This window comes from Diabrotica virgifera, chromosome 8 (assembly GCF_917563875.1).
Source record: "Diabrotica virgifera virgifera chromosome 8, PGI_DIABVI_V3a".
Taxonomy (NCBI): Eukaryota; Metazoa; Arthropoda; class Insecta; order Coleoptera; family Chrysomelidae; genus Diabrotica; species Diabrotica virgifera.
This window is the reverse complement of record NC_065450.1, coordinates 124412306-124430218: the sequence shown is the minus strand read 5'-3', so window position 1 is coordinate 124430218 and position 17913 is coordinate 124412306. Positions and strand designations below refer to the sequence as shown.

Sequence of the window (17913 nt, the reverse complement as noted above, 5' to 3'; positions counted from 1 at the left end):
TTAACTAAACAATTACATACATACATTTTGCCGATTAAACATTGTATGTAAGTGATTGGCTAGGTTAATACGTTAGATTCGTGCGTATCTATTGGTTGCAGATCAGATACATTTTTATTTATTTGGATTTATTTTATAAAAATAGTTTGTAGTTACAATTGAGTCCACGATTCTTTACCCGTGCGTCATTAATACCTGACGAGATAAAACACATACTTTTGATCTAGCATCATTCTCTTCCACGCATGAAACTATTGACAAACCAGCTACCGCCTGTTATTAATAAAAAACACATGTTATTTTTATGAAAGCTCTGCACTCAGTACATTGAAAAGAGATAGGTACAAAAAAAGACGATTGGGGATGTTTTCAGATTTTAAGTACAATTTGTGACGTCTCTGGTTTGCTTACTTTTGTGGCTGTCAGTCTGTTGGATTTTTTGCTGTTTTTGCATTTTGAAGTTTTTTATATTATAAAAACAGTTGTTTTCACAATTAATTTTATATTGGAGTTTGAAATTTTGGGGTAAGTGTATTTTATTTTTCGATTAATTTTTACAACATACAAAGCTAACCTCATTCACACAGTTAAGGAATGGTTGTGTTTAAGTTTCCGCCAAAGTGAATAAAATGACAAAAAAACTATGTTATTGAATTTTCTTATAAATTGTTTATTTATTTATCACTAATGATATTAAAAGAAATTATAAAGCTAGATACTTCAAATGTAGCTGTAATTCCGCACCAAAATTTTAAAGCAAAACTTACATTTGACATTGTATTTATTGGATAACGTCAAATTTTATAATATAACCCGAGATCGGAGCAGTAACCACTTTCTGTCACTTGTTATTGCGTTTAGTAAATTTCCGACTTATGTATTTCGTATGCTTTAAATTTAATGATGACGCACGGGTAAAGAACCCTGAACTCAACTGTAGTTCTTTTTCTTCATTCTTGTGTTTGTTCATTATTCGGTATCATCTAATCAGTCACCAATAAGGTTTCAAGCGGGACAGCGGGACGCGGGACAGGCTCTGGTCTTATTTACATTTACATTTTCCATTTGTCCCATCCCATGTCCCGCACTTAAAGCTAACTTAAATTATATTTTCTAAATAAGTAAAATATATTTTTAGGTCGTTATTTTATTAAACATAGTTATAAGTACAAGGAGTAGAATATTATATTTTAATAATCACGATACCAAAAATTGTAACCAAACAAATAACCTTTATACCTAAGTTTACATTAGATTCCAAACAAAGGAATATATTCGTCTCTGATTTTTCTGTCAGCTTGCCCTCAATTTTTTGGTTTTTCTTCAAACCAGAGTATGTGAAGCTGCGAATTCAAAATTGTTTTTTGATTGTTATCTCGGTTCTTACACACTTATCACAGCACTGAACACAATTTAATGCGCCACAGAGCCACACTTCGCTCTATCTGAAATAAATAAACATTTCTTTAATAACGATTACTAATCACCAAATGAAACCACAAATTGTATAGTTTGTGGTTTTATTTGGAGATTAGTAATCGTTAAAATCTCACAAACCACATGTGAACCTTAAGTTTATTTTTTGAGAAAACTTTCTTGGGAATTGATTTATTTAAAATTAAATATTATTAAAACCTTTTTATTTGAGTTGATACCGTTGTGGTGGATTTCTTTTATGAGAAATTCAAAATTAGAACTTTTCATTCTTAAGAAGTTATTAAAACTGCCATCACATTTAATGTCTCTTGTCGGTGGGTATATGTCATCTCTTCCCAGATCAGCTAAAAGAGCTGTACACCATATTTTGCTCGAGCTGTTAACGAAGGCCGCACTCAAAATCTTCGTTTAAAGGCAAGCGTCCACAGACCCGCATCGTACGCATCGGACGCATCGTACGCAACGGCTTTTAGTTTGCCTTGTACAGAAACTTATGTAACCGCGTCCACTGATCCGCATCGTACGGATCGCATTATCGATTGTCAAACTAAAATCCGTTGCGTACGATGCGTACGATGCGGGTCTGTGGACGCTTGGCTTAATACGCCGGTGTCGCTTGCACAAAATTACACAAGCTGCTGCTGCTATGATGGCATCCTCTACGTATGACGCCATTTTATATACTGCCTAACCTACCAGCTACCCAACTAAAATGCTGCAAAAGTTATGTGCATTTTGTTGTTTTGTTTTTTGTTATATAGTCGGGATATTTATGCTATATTATAAAAGTTACAGGACAAAGTTGTACAACAAATTAGTTGTACAACTTTGTTATTAACATGTTTTGTTACTTAGTCTGAACCCGGCTTTATTACACACATTAGCACCTTCGAGTATTTTCTTTGTTTTGTATATGGTACATTCCATGTCAAATCACTCAGGCAAAAAATTTTGGATTTCTGATTTGTCTGAAAATTGGTATATAGCTTCTGCGGGACGTAAATATAAGATATTTAAGGTCAAAAAATCTTCTTCTTTTTTTCTCAAAATGTTATTTTATGCGATTTTACAGTGATTTGGTGTTTATTTAAACAAATTTGCATTTTCTTTCGTAAAGTATCAATGAAAAACATAATATTTTAATAGAAAGGACTCAAAAATGTCATTATATGGCATTATAACAAGTTATTTTGAATCAAAACAAGTTTTTGATCAAATTTAATAGTGTAAAAAACGTTAAAATACATTTTCCTCCATTCCCAAAATACATCATCATCGATTTGGCTGAAAATTTGCCCACAGATAGCCAAGATAGGACTTTAAGTGGTTAGAAGGATTTGAATTATATTACAATACCAAAAAAGTTACATGCAGTAATATCAGACCCAAAAGTATACATTAGTCCAGTCGTGATAGCATTTGACCTTGAATGCCGAGATGCCCAAAATTTCATTTTTCTGATATTTAGGGGAGTCAATAGTAGCCTAAATTTAAAATCACGAATGAATTCCTCCGTTACGTTAGCCGCCATCTTGATTTTAAGGGAGAACCTGTTTTGCTCAATATCTCCGCCATTTTTAACTTTTCGACAAAAATGGTAGGAACTGAAATTGTTCCAAATAAATCGTATTTACAATTATTACAATTTCTTGTTAACAATTTTTGTGGTGAGGTCGATATTTTCGAGTTAATTTTACTTACAGTAGACGCCTATATTTTTGACTATAATATTGCATGTAACTTTTTTGGTATTGTAATATAATTCAAATACTTTTCACCACTTAAAGTCCTATGTTTTGTCTATCTGTGGGCAAATTTTCAGCCAAATCGATTATGATGTATTTTGGGAATGGAGAAAAATGTAAAAACGGTATTTTAACGTTTTCTACACTATAAAATTTGATCAAAAGCTTGTTTTGAATCAAAGTATCTTGTTATAATGCCATATAATGATATTTTTGAGTCCCTTCTATTAAAATATTATGTTTTTCATTGATACTTTACGATAGAAAATGCAAATTTGTATAAATAAACACCAAATCACTGTAAAATCGCATAAAATAACATTTTGAGAAAAAAGAAGAAGAAGATTTTTTGACCTTAAATATCTTATTTTTACGTCCCGCAGAAGCTATATACCAATTTTCAGACAAATCGGAGGTCCAAAATTTTTTTTGCTCCAAAATTGAGTGATTTGAAATGGAATGACCCATATGCGTATTGTTACCAAGATCACTAGTTATTATTCAAATAGCTTTAAAATTATCTGGTTTATTAAAAATATTTTTAACCCACAATAAAATTTTCAGGATCTTCTTTGGTACGTCTTGCTGACAACTGAAAAAGCCACCACACGTCTCCGGAGAGACCCTCCACCAAAAACGTCCTCTTGACCTACCACTTAAATACATAAGTAATTCGACTTCAAACAGCGCAAAAGATAGCGTCATTGTCATCGTGGTGCACAGTGGCGTGCTGCAGGGATGTGGAAAGAGATCAGCTTACTGAAGGGAAGTCCAAGGACAGCGGAAGACGACAGGGCGACCATTTGGACGGCAGGCGGCAATGCGGTCTGTGTTCATTGGTCGCCCGCGCCTTTCGCAGGGCTGTTTGTGGAGCAGTCAGTCGTAGAAGTAGTGACGATTCCTATCGCATACTAACAGGACAACCACAAGATGAGGAAAATGCAATATACGTAAGTTAAGAGACGTTCACTACTTTTGATTAGTTATTATTTTATTTGTTTTGTTATTTATATCAGGTTATCAAAAGTCTTATCTACATACTTGATTATGAATTTTGTCCTAATTTAGACTTTGAAGATTGCCTGGGAAATAAACGAGGAAACAGTTTACTTCAAGTTGAATATAATTGTGTGAGACCTGTTGACACAGGCGTAGCCAGGTTTTAGTTTCGGAGGGGGTTCAAGAAAATAAAACGACTGAAAGTACATAAAATAACCCTTATAATCACTAATATCCCGCATAAAGTACGTGCCTCCTAGTGGCGGGATACGGGCAACAATACATTGGCTTATAGGGCAGTCCTTACAGTAGGGATCCTGGCCTATACAGAAAAATGCAGGCGGGTGTGGGGTAATACTGCACTTTGGTTGCATTGGTGGTGTATTGGCTAAACGTGCAGGGCAGGGTATGGTGCTGATAGAAAAGGCATTCAGGCATCACATATCCAAAAAATCTTTTCAGGCCATAATAATGAAAAGACCTTCTCCAAACGCAATAAAAACTTATACTGAAATGATGGCATCTCCTGAGGTAAAATGTTCCGGAAGTAAAATGAGCCTCCGTTCGGATCTCCGGGTGAGGACTATCTCAGGGGGAACACCATTACAGGTTAGAAAAATCAGGATAGGGTCTTGGAATCTTGGTAGTCTTACAGGTAAGAGTCTGGAGTTAGTGCATGCGCTCAAACGAAGAAGAGTTCAAATTGCTTGTATTCCAGAAACTAGCTGGAAAGGACAAAGGGCGAAAGAACTAGGTGATGGATATAAATTGTGGTATGTAGGGAGTAGTAACACTAGAAATAAAGTTGGTATAATTGCTGATGGTGAAATGAAAGATAACGTAGTAGAAGTTGTAAGAACGAGTGATAGAATGATGTCAGTGAAATTTGTAATTGATAAAGAGGTATTGAATGTTGTGTGTGTGTATGCTCCTCAAACAGGCCTGGGTGAGAATGAAAGAAGAGCTTTCTATGACCAATTAGGAGACGTACTGAGTGATATTCCAGCAGAGGAGAAAGTTATAATAGGAGGTGATTTCAATGCACATGTGGGCCAAGCCAAGACAGGATATGAAACAATACATGGGGGATTAGGCTTTGTAACTAGAAATGAAGCTGGAGATGACATGCTAGAATTAGCAACAGCATTGGATATGGCGATTGTTAACACATTCTTTAAAAAGAGAGAAACTCAACTTATTACCTACAAAAGTGGACAACATCAATCCCAAATAGACTACTTCATGATAAGGAAAGAAGACATACGTGAATGCAAGGACTGCAAGGTAATAGTTAGTGAGACAGTAAGCCAACAACATTAAGAATACAAATAAACTTCTGGGTCGTTCAAATCTCACATTATTCTCTCATACTAAAAAAGGTGAATGCCATGTCCTTAATTTTGATAAAATTGGATTAGTGATTAACATTGACACCCCACTCCATGCTCATAATAAATCTCATATCTAAACTCTAAACACTCACTTTTCTATCTGTTTCGACTGCAATAGTTATTTTCGTAACTAGTGCGGAAAGTCATAGTTTTCCGCACGCGATTGAAGTTTGCCGAACGATGCAAAGTGCTTCGGCAAGCAGTCGAGTGCGGAAAAGAGACTTTTCGCAAGAGTTAGGAACAATATTTTTTCTACGAGCTTTTAAAAAATGACCAAATCTTAATCAATTAATTGAATTAAAAAACAATGCTAATAAGTTGGAATAATCCCGAATTAAAGTCAATGCGGTGCCTAAATACCTGTTATGCAGTAATGAATGGTGTATATCAATACAGGTTTTAATATTTTAAAGTCATAGCAACGATGTCAAACAAAGCAATTACTGTCAAAAAGCACGTCACACACTTTAAAATTTCCACGCATCTTTACTTACGAATTTTAAAATAATTCAGTGATTTAGATGGCATCAAGTGACGAAGAACTGCCCCCATCTATTCTCATCAACTCAGACATGCGAAACAATTGGGAATTAAAAGCACAATATGTATGAAAATTCAGTGCGGAAAAGTAAAACTTTCCAAACTAAAACGCGTGCGGAAAAGTAGACTTTTTTGTAAGCTCGTAGAAAAAATCTTTAATCAAATCGTTAAAATCTAAGGCTTGAGAAAGCTCAGAATTTGAAACAAAACTAGCCAAACTAGACAATCTACATATATAATCTTCGTCAGAAGTCGAGTTCCTCAAGTAGTTTTTGATTCTTTTCAACATGCATCTTTCTCCAGATGCATTAGATATCATCATGGATAGTAGAATGCGCAAAGTTGTGTCCATATTCGGAAATAATGTTAACTGTTTTTCACGAATGAGTTTCAGATAATCCAAGAGTCTATTCCTCTGAGGCTTGGTAATCTTGTTATCATGAGGTTATTTTTCTTCATCAAATATACCTTCAACAAAGCTTTTGAACTGTACACACTCTTTTCCAAAGTCATCATCTATGTCGATTCGATACTTTTTAGCCAAAATTGAAGCTTTTGCCCTGATTTCTTCATTGGAAATTGAAGATAAGTTGACTAAAAATCCAAATTGTTCATTAAGACTGAAATAAACTTCGGACTTTCATTCAAATCTGAATAAAGCCTTTCAATTACAACATTAGAAGTAGTAATCTTTGTCTTCTTTACCATTAAATTGGGGTTCAGTGGATTCAGCTTTGTCTTCGCCAGGGAGAGCTTTTCTTTTCGGGAGTCTTTTAATTTTAAGAATAAAGGTTTCAATTTTAGACAACTCTTTTCCTCTTTTTTTTATAGGAATCAAAGTTGTCTCTCAGACTCAATACGTAATCCTTTATATGTTGCAAGTCACATTCAAATCTGTAGCAGTTTTTTGCAATGTTTTGCTACTCTTGTCAAAACGTTGTAAAATATCTTACCACATGTTTAGTTGAATAGCATTCTCAAATTTGAAAAATTGTTCATCAATAATTGTTGTGTTTGCTTGTACATCAATTCATCACATTACTAGAACTTTCCACAATCCACCTCCAATCTGTAGCCTCCTATACCCTGGTAAGCGTTAATATTTCTTTTTGATATGAACGTTGCTATTTTAATTAGATTGTATTCTTTATACACAAAAGTAATGTTCTCGATATACAGTAGCGGTAATTATTAATTAATTTTGGAAAATAAAAATTGAATTTTTTTACCAAAAAAATTTTTTTTACAAGACGCTGCGGCCCCCTTTTGCTTGCGGCCCTAGGCCGCGGCCTAGTCGGCCTAGTGGTAAATCCGGCACTGTTTATGCTAAAATATATTTTGCCTGTGCTATTGTTAAATATTTTATTACCTATTTTCAAACTCGAGCAGTAAATTTGTATCTATGCATTGCATAAATACAAATGTACTGCTCGAGTTTGAAAATAGATAATAAAATATCTAACAATAGCACAGGCAAAATACGTAAACGTGAGCCATGTTCGTTATTCACTAGTAATGTCAACCCGCCTTAACAAGAAGATTCTCCTATTGATGACACTTGCCAATTTGATGTTAATGCTTGATCATTACTTTATTAATTTTGTTGTTGAATAGCCATAGATATTTGAGATTTTTTGACAGAAACCCATCATTGATAACAGAATTGGATTCGAAATCCTTAGTAATAATTATCGACCGTGGAAGTATGTAGTAAGTATAACACTTACTACAGAGTAGTGATACGAGTTTTGAAATCGTCAAATACCTAAATTCAAATATTTTAAATGTACATGATTCTACCTAAGAAAAAGATGAAGAGGTAAAAGACGTATATTTATTTTAAAAAAAAATGGAAGTGGAATATGAAAGGATACCGAAACATGACGTCAAAATTATAATGGGAGACGTAAATACAAAAGTGGGGAAATAAGCCATCTACAGCAATATAGTAGGGACTCATAGCAAGTACGACGAGTCAAACGACAACGCACGGAGACTGATAAAGCATATTACACAAGAAGTAAGCAGAAAATTGATACCCAGAATTAGAAAACAGACAAGAACTAGGGAATGTGCAGAACTGTCAGAAGAGAAGAAAACTTAAGAATACGTATGTTGGCCAATCCTAACGATAAAAACAGTGGAGAGTATAACCAGGTACGAAAACAGTTAAAGAAAAGTTGCAGGAAGAAAAAGAGAGAATTCAATGAAAAAAGTTGCAAGAGATAGAAGAAAAATTTAAAAACAATCACATAATCATTTTATCAAGAGGTAAAGAAAGTAGAAAAAGGTAACCAAAGTAAAACAAGCTATATAAAGACCAAAGAAGGACGAAGGAGAGCTAGTAAGTGAACCGGAAAACGTTACAAAAGAATGGAAAATGTATTTCGAAACATTATTAAACAGTGATGAAAAGATCATGGAGGGGACGAAGACAGAACAGAGGAAACAGATATAAGAATAGCCGAACCAAGACGAAGTGCAAAGAGTTGTAAGCAAATTAAAAAACAATAAAAGCCCAGGTCCAAATGAAATAAGTGCAGAAATGCTGAAGACAGGGGGAAGAAAACTACAAGAAAAGGTGTATGAACTGATAGAACTTATATGAAAAGAAGAAAAGAAGCGTGAAGAGTGGGCCAGAGCCTGGATAATCCCATTACATAAAAAAGGGGATGCAACGATGGTGCAAAATTGCAGGGGTATTGTCCTGCTGGACATGTGCTGTAAGATATTTTCTAGGATTGTGAGAGAAACATTAGAGGTATACGCAGAGAAACTAATTGGATAATACCAAACAAGCTTCAGAAATAACAGATCGATGACAGAGCAGATATTTAACATAAAAGAAATCCAAACAACTTGTTACGAACATAGAATGGTTTTGTATGCGCTATTCATAGATTTTAAACAGGCTTATGATAAAATTGATAGAAAAAAATATACGAAGCACTAAGGAAACTGAAAATACCAGAAAAACTAATCAAGCTAATAAGAAAAGTTTGTAGTCAAAAAGGGACTTAGACAAGGTAACCCAACAGTGTTATTTAATCTGGTTTTGAAAATAATTGTAATGAACAGCAGAATAGAAACGCAAGAAAAAATGCTTCCTAAGGAAGTTAGAGTTCTGTAAAGATGGCTTCTTGTGATTAGTTTTTTTTTAAATACCTCCAGAACACTTCTATGTAGAAAAACGAGAAATGGTGCGCATATTTATTCTCCAGAGATAAATCGATTCCATTAATTGCTTCCATTAGTACCGGTCGTAGGCGTCCGTTTTGGGTAGGGCAACGCTTATTTTCTCACATAACATAAGGGTACCTTTTAGTACTAGAATACCTCAGAATTTAATAATCCAGTGTCAAAATACTTAAAAGTTAAAAATAAAAAAGTTATGCGATAAAATATGCGTTGCCCTACTTTTACGGACGCCACTTGCAAGAAAATTGAGGCTTTTGAGATGTGGCTTTATCGTTGAATCCTGAAGATATCTTATACCGACCACATTACTAATGAGGGTGTTTTGCTGAGAACGCAAAAAGAGAAAGAGCTGTTAATCAAAATAAAAACAGCCAAAATCGAATACCTCGGTCACATCATGAGGAACAGTGAAAGATATGGACTACTGCAACTGGTCTTACAGGGAAAAGTAGAGGGAAAGCGAGGACCAGGAAGGCAAAGGATTTCGTGGCTGAAAAATCTACGTACGTGGTTCAACACAACCACTACAAATCTTTTCAGAGCAGCAGTGTGCAAAGTACAGATTGCCATGATGGTCGCCATCATCCGAAACGGATAGGCACTATAAGAAGAAGAAGCCCTACCCAAAATGGACACCTATGACCGGTACTAGAAATTCGCAGTCGATAGAGTCGATTTATCTCTGGAAGATAAATAGCCATACCAGTTTTCGTTTTTCTAAATAGAAGCGTTCTGGAAATATTAAAAAAAAACTAATTACAATACGCCATCTTTAAAGAGCTCTAGGCTCCTTTAGGAAGCATTTTCGGACTACACCGCCTTGGGTTAAATTATCTTAAAATTATCTGAGAAATCTCCGGTCTTCGTTTGTCGGAGATTTTCTGGACACCCTGTATATTAAACACCAATATATGCGGAATTTCAATGGTAAAAGTAATGTTAGGCAGAGAAACCGAAATACATACACAAGTATTTCCAAGAGAACAGTGTGTCAGTTAAAGTGACGCTTATTTAAAGCGTATCTTAAAATGAATTTAAAACACTCGATTGGAAATACAAGATGACACATATTGTGGGATTTTACATTGATCAAAATTGGATGTATAGTAGACAGTTCTATATTTGATCGTATCATGCTGACATATTGAAACAATGAAATTCTTCTATATTAAAATTAAAATTTATTATTTTAAAGGCGAATAATCCTACTTTATAGGTACTTATACAGTGATGAGTGCGCTAATAACTGGAAAAATAACGGAAAAGACGGAAACCATAATACGTTGCGAAATAAAAAGAGAGGAAACTAGTAAAAGTCACTCAGCGTAATTTTTATTGCACATACTACTCCATGGCCCCTGTAACCCAAAGTCTGAATAACACCAACTTTCAGAACAAACAACAACTTAAGTAAATATATTAAGAAGAACAAGACATAAAAGAAAAAACAGTTACACAGTGGTGTATACAAACTTACATGTGATGCCTGCCAAAAAACATACATCGGTCAACCCGGTAGAACTTTTAACAAACGTATAGCAGAACCTAAAAGTCTTTTAATAATAGAAAACAGATTCTACGTACGCACCTCATCTTCCAGATCATAATCATCAGTATACATTTCAAATTTAGCCCGATCAGGGAACGCAAAATTTTACGAAAACCTCCAAAAAATAAAGGAAGGATGAAAATTTGGGAATAGATAGTTGAAATTGTCTATTATATAAGAAAAAGTTTACAATTCTACAACCCCTCCATTTTACAAAAATTGGAAAATACGAGGTGAAAAATTTTTTCTCGGAGGTGAAAAAATATACGTTCAAAATAAGTCCGGAATTGGATAAAATGACTAATTCTAAGTAACTTTTGTTCTATAGAGTTTTTTTACTAAGTCAATACTTTTCGAGTTATTTGCGAGTGAATGTGTTCATTTTTAACAAAAAAAAAAATGTTTTTGGACGGTTTTTTCGGAGATAACTTAAAAAGTAAGTATTTTAGCGAAAAAAATATTCTTAGTAAAAATATAGCTTATAAAAAATTGAAAAAAATGGTGTATGAGTGAGATCTGCAGACCCAGTAGAAACAGAGTTGCAGCTAATGAAATGTAGGTTCTTCTTCGTCAAATTCCAAATCGAATATTTCAATGTGAAATAACCAAAAATTTTTCACTTTTCGGGGAAAATTCATTACAACTGTTTTAAAGTGTTTAAAAAAAGGTTTATTTTTGTTTTTTAAAAAAACTTCTAACATTAAAAGTGAGTTACGCTCAAAATATTGTTGGTCCCTTTTATTTTTTGGCAAAAAAATGGCGAAAATCACCCCTTAATTAGCTTAAATAAAATTATTCGTTACCGCTTTACAAGTTACTTTATTTATATGTATTGTTTATATTATCTATAAGTTTCATTGGTTCAAAGTGCTCAGTTTTGAAAAAAAATGGGTGTAAAATATAACATTTTTTTTAATTTTGAAAAAAATCGTATATGTTTATGGAATTAACTTAAAAACAATTAGGAATACCAAAAATCTCAAAGAGTAATAAAATGTACGTTTTGCTTTTCTGAATATTTTTGATTTTTTGTTTTCTTGTTAGACAAAAATTGGTTATGCTATGGCGCTATGGCTGTTCAAAAATTGCCTAAACTCGTGATTAGTTACTCGTTCAAGCCATTTTACCTACAGCTTTTTCAAAACGAAGCACTTTAAACCGATGAAACTTACAGATCATATAAATAATACATAGACAAAGTAACTTGTGAAGTTGTAATGTTAAAATTTATATGTGATGCTAATTAGGGGGTGATTTTCGCGATTTTTTTACCAAAAAATAAAAGGCGCCAACAATATTTTGAGCGTAATTCACTTACTTTTAATATTACAAGTGTTATTAAAAAACAATAATGAACCTTTTTTTAAACACTTTAAAAAAGTTAAAATGAAGTTTCCCTAGAAGTGCTCCGGTTTTGGGTTTTTTTACATTGAAATATTTGATTTGGAATTTGACGAAGAAGAACCTATTTTTCATTAGCTGCAACTCTGCTTCTACTGGGTCTACAAACCTCCTGTATACACCATTTTTTTTTCAATTTTTTATGGGCTATATCTTTGCTAAGAATATTTTTTTCGCTAAAATACTTGCTTTTTGAGTTATCTCCGAAAAACCGTCCAAAAACATGTTTAATTTTGTTAAACATGAACATATTCACTCGCAAATAACTCGAAAAGTATTGACTTAGTGAAAAAACTATATAGATGAAAAGTTGTTTAGAATTAGTCATTTTATCCAATTCCGGTCTTATTTTGAATGTATTTTTTTCATCTTCGAGAGGGGGTATTCCCCTCCATTTTACAAAAATGGGATGTAGAATTGTAAACTTTTTCTTATATAATAATAGACAATTTCAACTACCTATTCCCAAATTTTCATTTTTCCTTTATTTTTTTTTGGGGTCAGATTGTTCTTTGATCAGGCTAATTCTCCATATTCAAAATTCAAAATAAAAGTCTTAAACTATCTTTATTAGAATCTAGGGAAATAAATAAATACAGATATAATTATGAATACAGATATAATTATGAATGACCTACTTAACACAAACAGCTCTCCCCTCCTCAACTTATTTAGACTACAAAGTGTAGACCTATAGTCAAAATACATGGTGAAAACGGTACACGACAATTAGACCTAAATCATTAGACCGAAAGCAGTAGACCGAACTCATTGGACCGAAAAGCACTTTACCGAAACCTCACTAGACCGAACAGCATTAGACCGAAATGGTAAATAAATTTAAAAAGATTGCAGTAAATTATGTTAAGATTTTGTATATTTATCTTTTTGTTTATTTTTTTTTGTAATATTTTATATATATATATATATATATATATATATATATACCGGGTGTCCACTTATATTTTGCTCTATTTTAACTGCCTATAACTTCTAAACGGCTCAAGATAGAAATATGCGGTTTTCGCTGAAATGTTTTACTTTAGTAAAAGTTTTGTTTGAATGGATTGAATTTTCTATATCGCTTTTAAATAAAAAATGGCGAATTTTTGAAAAAAAGCTTTGTTGACTTTTTTTATTGAAAGACCCAGTATATTTTTTTGTAAATTGGAAAAACGGTCATTTACCTATCCAGCGATATAAAAAATTTTAAAATCGGTTGTCAAATGACTGAGCGATTAATTATTAAAATGAGAAATGCAACGTGGAAATCACATAACATAATATCAATTTGCTTAGTTATGTTTTTTAGGTGCACGTTGCACCTCTCATTTTAAAAATTAATTACTCAATCATTTAACAACCGATTTTGAAAAACTTTATATCGCTGGATAGGTGAATGACCGTTCTTTCAATTTACAAAAAAATTTACTGGGTGTTCCATTAAAAAAAAGTCAACAACGCTTGTTTCAAAAATCCGCCATTTTTTTTCGTATTTGAAAGCGATATAAAAAATTTAATCCATTCAGACAAAACTTTTACTAAAATAAAACATTTCAGCGAAAACCGCATATTTCTATCTTGAGCCTTTTAGAAGTTATAGGCAGTTAAAATTTAGGAAAATGTAAGTGGACACCTGGTATAGACCGTACAGTCAGATATGAGATAATTTTCATCCGTACAACAAATTAGTGAAGGTAAAAATAAATTAAGGGTAGAGTGACGTTAACACAAAAAACAAAGAAAAATAAACAACCTCTAAACTATTTTTAGTATTTAATTTTTAGTATTGTACATAATAAACAAAAATATAAACCAAAAACGAATAAAAACAAAAAAATAAACAAAAAACAAAGCAAAAAAGCCTCTAAACTATTTTTAGTATTTCATTTTTGTATTGTATTTAATTTTTAGTATTGTACCTACATACAGTCGGAAAAATGAAAGAATACCCAATACCCATGAACGATCACATCAATCACCTATTTTGTATTTTCTGTCTTTTTCTATAACAAACGCTTGTTTTTTATAGAAAAAGACAGGAAATACAAAATAAGTGATTGATGTGATCGTTCATGGGTATTCTTTCCTTTTTCCGACTGTAATAAATAAAAAATACACCAAAAAGAAATAAAAACAAAACATAAACAAAAAACAAAGCAAAAAAACCTCTAAACTCGTCAGTACCTACTTTGTGCTGCCAGTCCTAAGCCTCGATAAAGGGTGAAAGGAGGTTGATGTTACCTTTGCTCAAATTACAATCCTGTTTTGATCACCCTGTATTATTTACCTAATGCTTTTCGGTCTCCTGCTTTTCGGTCTCCTACTGTTCGGTCTAGTGAGGTTTCGGTAATGTGCTTTTCGGTATAATCAGTTCGGTCTTCTGATTTCGGTCTAATGATTTCGGCCTCTTTACAGTAAACCCGTGAAAAGGGCACTGTGCCGAAGCAGCTGTAATGACATTAATTTGTAGTAAATTTTGTGGTATTGAAAACAAAAATTTTCAATGTTTTATTGTTAGAATTACATATTTTTATATTTTTTCGTAATTATTGTAGGCATGGCCTTTATATCAAAATAAATAAATGAAAAAAGTGTACTATAATAAACTGTATTTGACTCTCTGTGGCAAAAGGACTTATTTAAAACTTATAAAGGACTTCTTGTCTTAAAAGGACAGATACTTAAAAACGAATGCAATGATAAATGAACAAATTGTGAAATGGCATATAGGCCATAAACCGGGGGAGGCAGATAAAGGGCCTATTAGAAATATATCGAGAACTAAAGGTAAAAGAATTATGAAAATTTGAATACAGCGGTTTTGAGGTGTGAACTATTTAATCAAAATATTTTGGTTTGTAACTTCGTTTTTTTAAATGGGACATCCTGTATATTTTTTCATTTTTGGATTCTCCTCAATGTCCTCTTTCTTAAAATTTTAGGTTTTGTAATATTATACAGAGTAGTTTAAAAGATAATTACGGTTTTTTATAAATTTTGTAGCAAACTTTACACTCTGTAGAATTGTACTAATTTGATATCAAAAACTCCATTTATGTTCATGTGATTTCTAATATAGTCTACTATTATTAAAAATTATTAATATAGCGAAATGTTTAATTCTGACTGGGCTGGTCGAAACTCGGAATGAGTATTTTCTGAGTTTTCCTAAATGGTGCACCCTGTATTTTAGTATTGTAATAAAATGATATTTTATAATACTTTTTTATTTCCTAAGCATTCCCTATACCAGTGGTCGGCAAAGTGCGGCTCCGGAGCCGTATGTGGCTCTTTGGCTGCTTAGGTGAGGCTCTGGCACAAATATCCACGGAAAGAGCAAAAATATTTTCATTTAAAAAAACTTAGTAGGAACAACATTACCTACATCTGATTCTGATAAATTAGCTTTTATGTAGATAAGGACACACCATTAAACTTGATAAAAATAATAAACTTAAAGATAAAACCCATAACTAAATTAAAATTCATGGTGACGTTTCAATTATTACTTTAATCATCGTCAGAATAATAAGTTTCTTGAGCGGATGCTTTAAAATAATTTTAAAGGAACAAACAATAATTAATGAAAACGTAAAAATGACATTGACAATCATTGGGTTAAGTCAATAATTTCAAACACGCCATGTCTTGTTGCGTGTTTAAGGGTGGCTTCAAAAGAAATATGGATAATGCCTCCTTGATGCTGAGTTCCGTTGGAGAACTTGCATGAGCAATGATTGAGAAGTCCTTACGACTAATAGGGTGGTCAGAATCAGTCATATGTTGGAATACCGCTGAATTTGGAATTGTTCTTGATCGTCTTCCTAAGTGAGGAGTGACACCTAAGTGTTCACAACATCTGACATTAAAGTGACGTCGAGTCTTCCCGACGTACGTAGCTGCACAGCTACTACATTTGAATTGGTATATAATGTTAGATGCGAGATCATTAGGAATCATGTCTTTCACATGGAAACGAGATCCTATTCTTTCCAAAGTCGTGAAAGCAAATCTTAATTCTATAGAGGGAAATGCTTTTTTAATTGTTCTACGGATGTTGCGTCGGATTTGTAAGCTGTGGTAACCAGTATATGGAAGTTTGATATAGATCTTTTCTTTGATTTCTTCTACTTTGCTGTTTGGTTGGAATTTGTTATTGAAAAAACGTCTGATGTATCTTTCTAAGAAGTTCAACGAAAAACCATTTTTACTTAAGATCACCTTTATGTTTTCTAACTCTTCATGTAGGAATTGCCAGGTTGAACAGATACTGAAAGCGCGGTGAACAAGTATATTGATTAAACTTGTTTTGTATTTGTTGGGAATGAAGCTATCTGCGTTTATATACAGGCCGGTGAAGGTTGGTTTTCTATATATTGAAGTGGAAAAACCTTAAGGTGATCTGAAGATGTTAATTCCTAAGAAGGGCAGATTTCCATTGACTTCAATTTCACTAGTAAATTTCATATTGTGGTGTTTCTGGTTGAGATAATCTAAAAAATGTTGAATGTGATCGGTATGTTTGAAGATGAGAAAAATATCATCCACGTATCGTCTATAAAGAAGTGGCTTAAAATCAATTGGACAGTCAGCTAACCATGTTTTCTCATGGTGACATAGAAAAGTATTCGCGAAAACTGGTCCTAAAGGAGAGCCCATTGCAACGCCATCTATTTGTCTATACACTTTTCCGTCAAAACTGAATAGACATTCTTTGGCAGCTAATGTCAATAGATCTTTAAATTTTGACTGCTTCATTCCTAAAAAGTTTGAATTGGAACTTGGAGAAAGTGAATTTATTATTATGTTGATGGTTTCATCTAAGGGAACGTTTGTAAACAGACTTTCAACGTCGAAACTGACCAAAATTCCATCTTTGTGTCTGTCTTGGTTGGTAATTTCCTTCGCAAATGAAAATGTATCTTTTACTGTGAATTCGTTTTCAGTCAGTACATATACATTTGTCCCACACCTTCAAATACTGACTGAAAACGAATTCACAGTAAAAGATACATTTTCATTTGCGAAGGAAATTACCAACCAAGACAGACACAAAGATGGAATTATGGTCAGTTTTGACGTTGAAAGTCTGTTTACAAACGTTCCCTTAGATGAAACCATCAACATAATAATAAATTCACTTTTTCCAAGTTCCAATTCAAACTTTTTAGGAATGAAGCAGTCAAAATTTAAATGTCTACGGACATTAGCTGACAAAGAATGTCTATTCAGTTTTGACGGAAAAGTGTATAGACAAATAGATGGCGTTGCAATGGGCTCTCCTTTAGGACCAGTTTTCGCGAATACTTTTCTATGTCACCATGAGAAAACATGGTTAGCTGACTGTCCAATTGATTTTAAGCCACTTCTTTATAGACGATACGTGGATGATATTTTTCTCATCTTCAAACATACCGATCACATTCAACATTTTTTAGATTATCTCAACCAGAAACACCACAATATGAAATTTACTAGTGAAATTGAAGTCATTGGAAATCTGCCCTTCTTAGGAATTAACATCTTCAGATCACCTTCAGGTTTTTCCACTTCAATATATAGAAAACCAACCTTCACCGGCCTGTATATAAACGCAGATAGCTTAATTCCCAACAAATACAAAACAAGTTTAATCAATAAACTTGTTCAC

At 33.1% G+C, this 17913-nt stretch overlaps 1 protein-coding gene across 1 annotated transcript in view; it reads left to right on the top strand.

Moving 5' to 3' along the window:
* The window catches only part of LOC126889827 (uncharacterized), a 787508-nt gene that overhangs the window by 199138 nt on the left and 570457 nt on the right, over positions 1-17913 (top strand). Inside the window, exon 2 of the mRNA XM_050658511.1 lies at positions 3747-4132. The gene's annotated coding sequence lies outside the window, so the exon portion shown is untranslated. The remainder of the gene's footprint in view (positions 1-3746; positions 4133-17913) is intronic.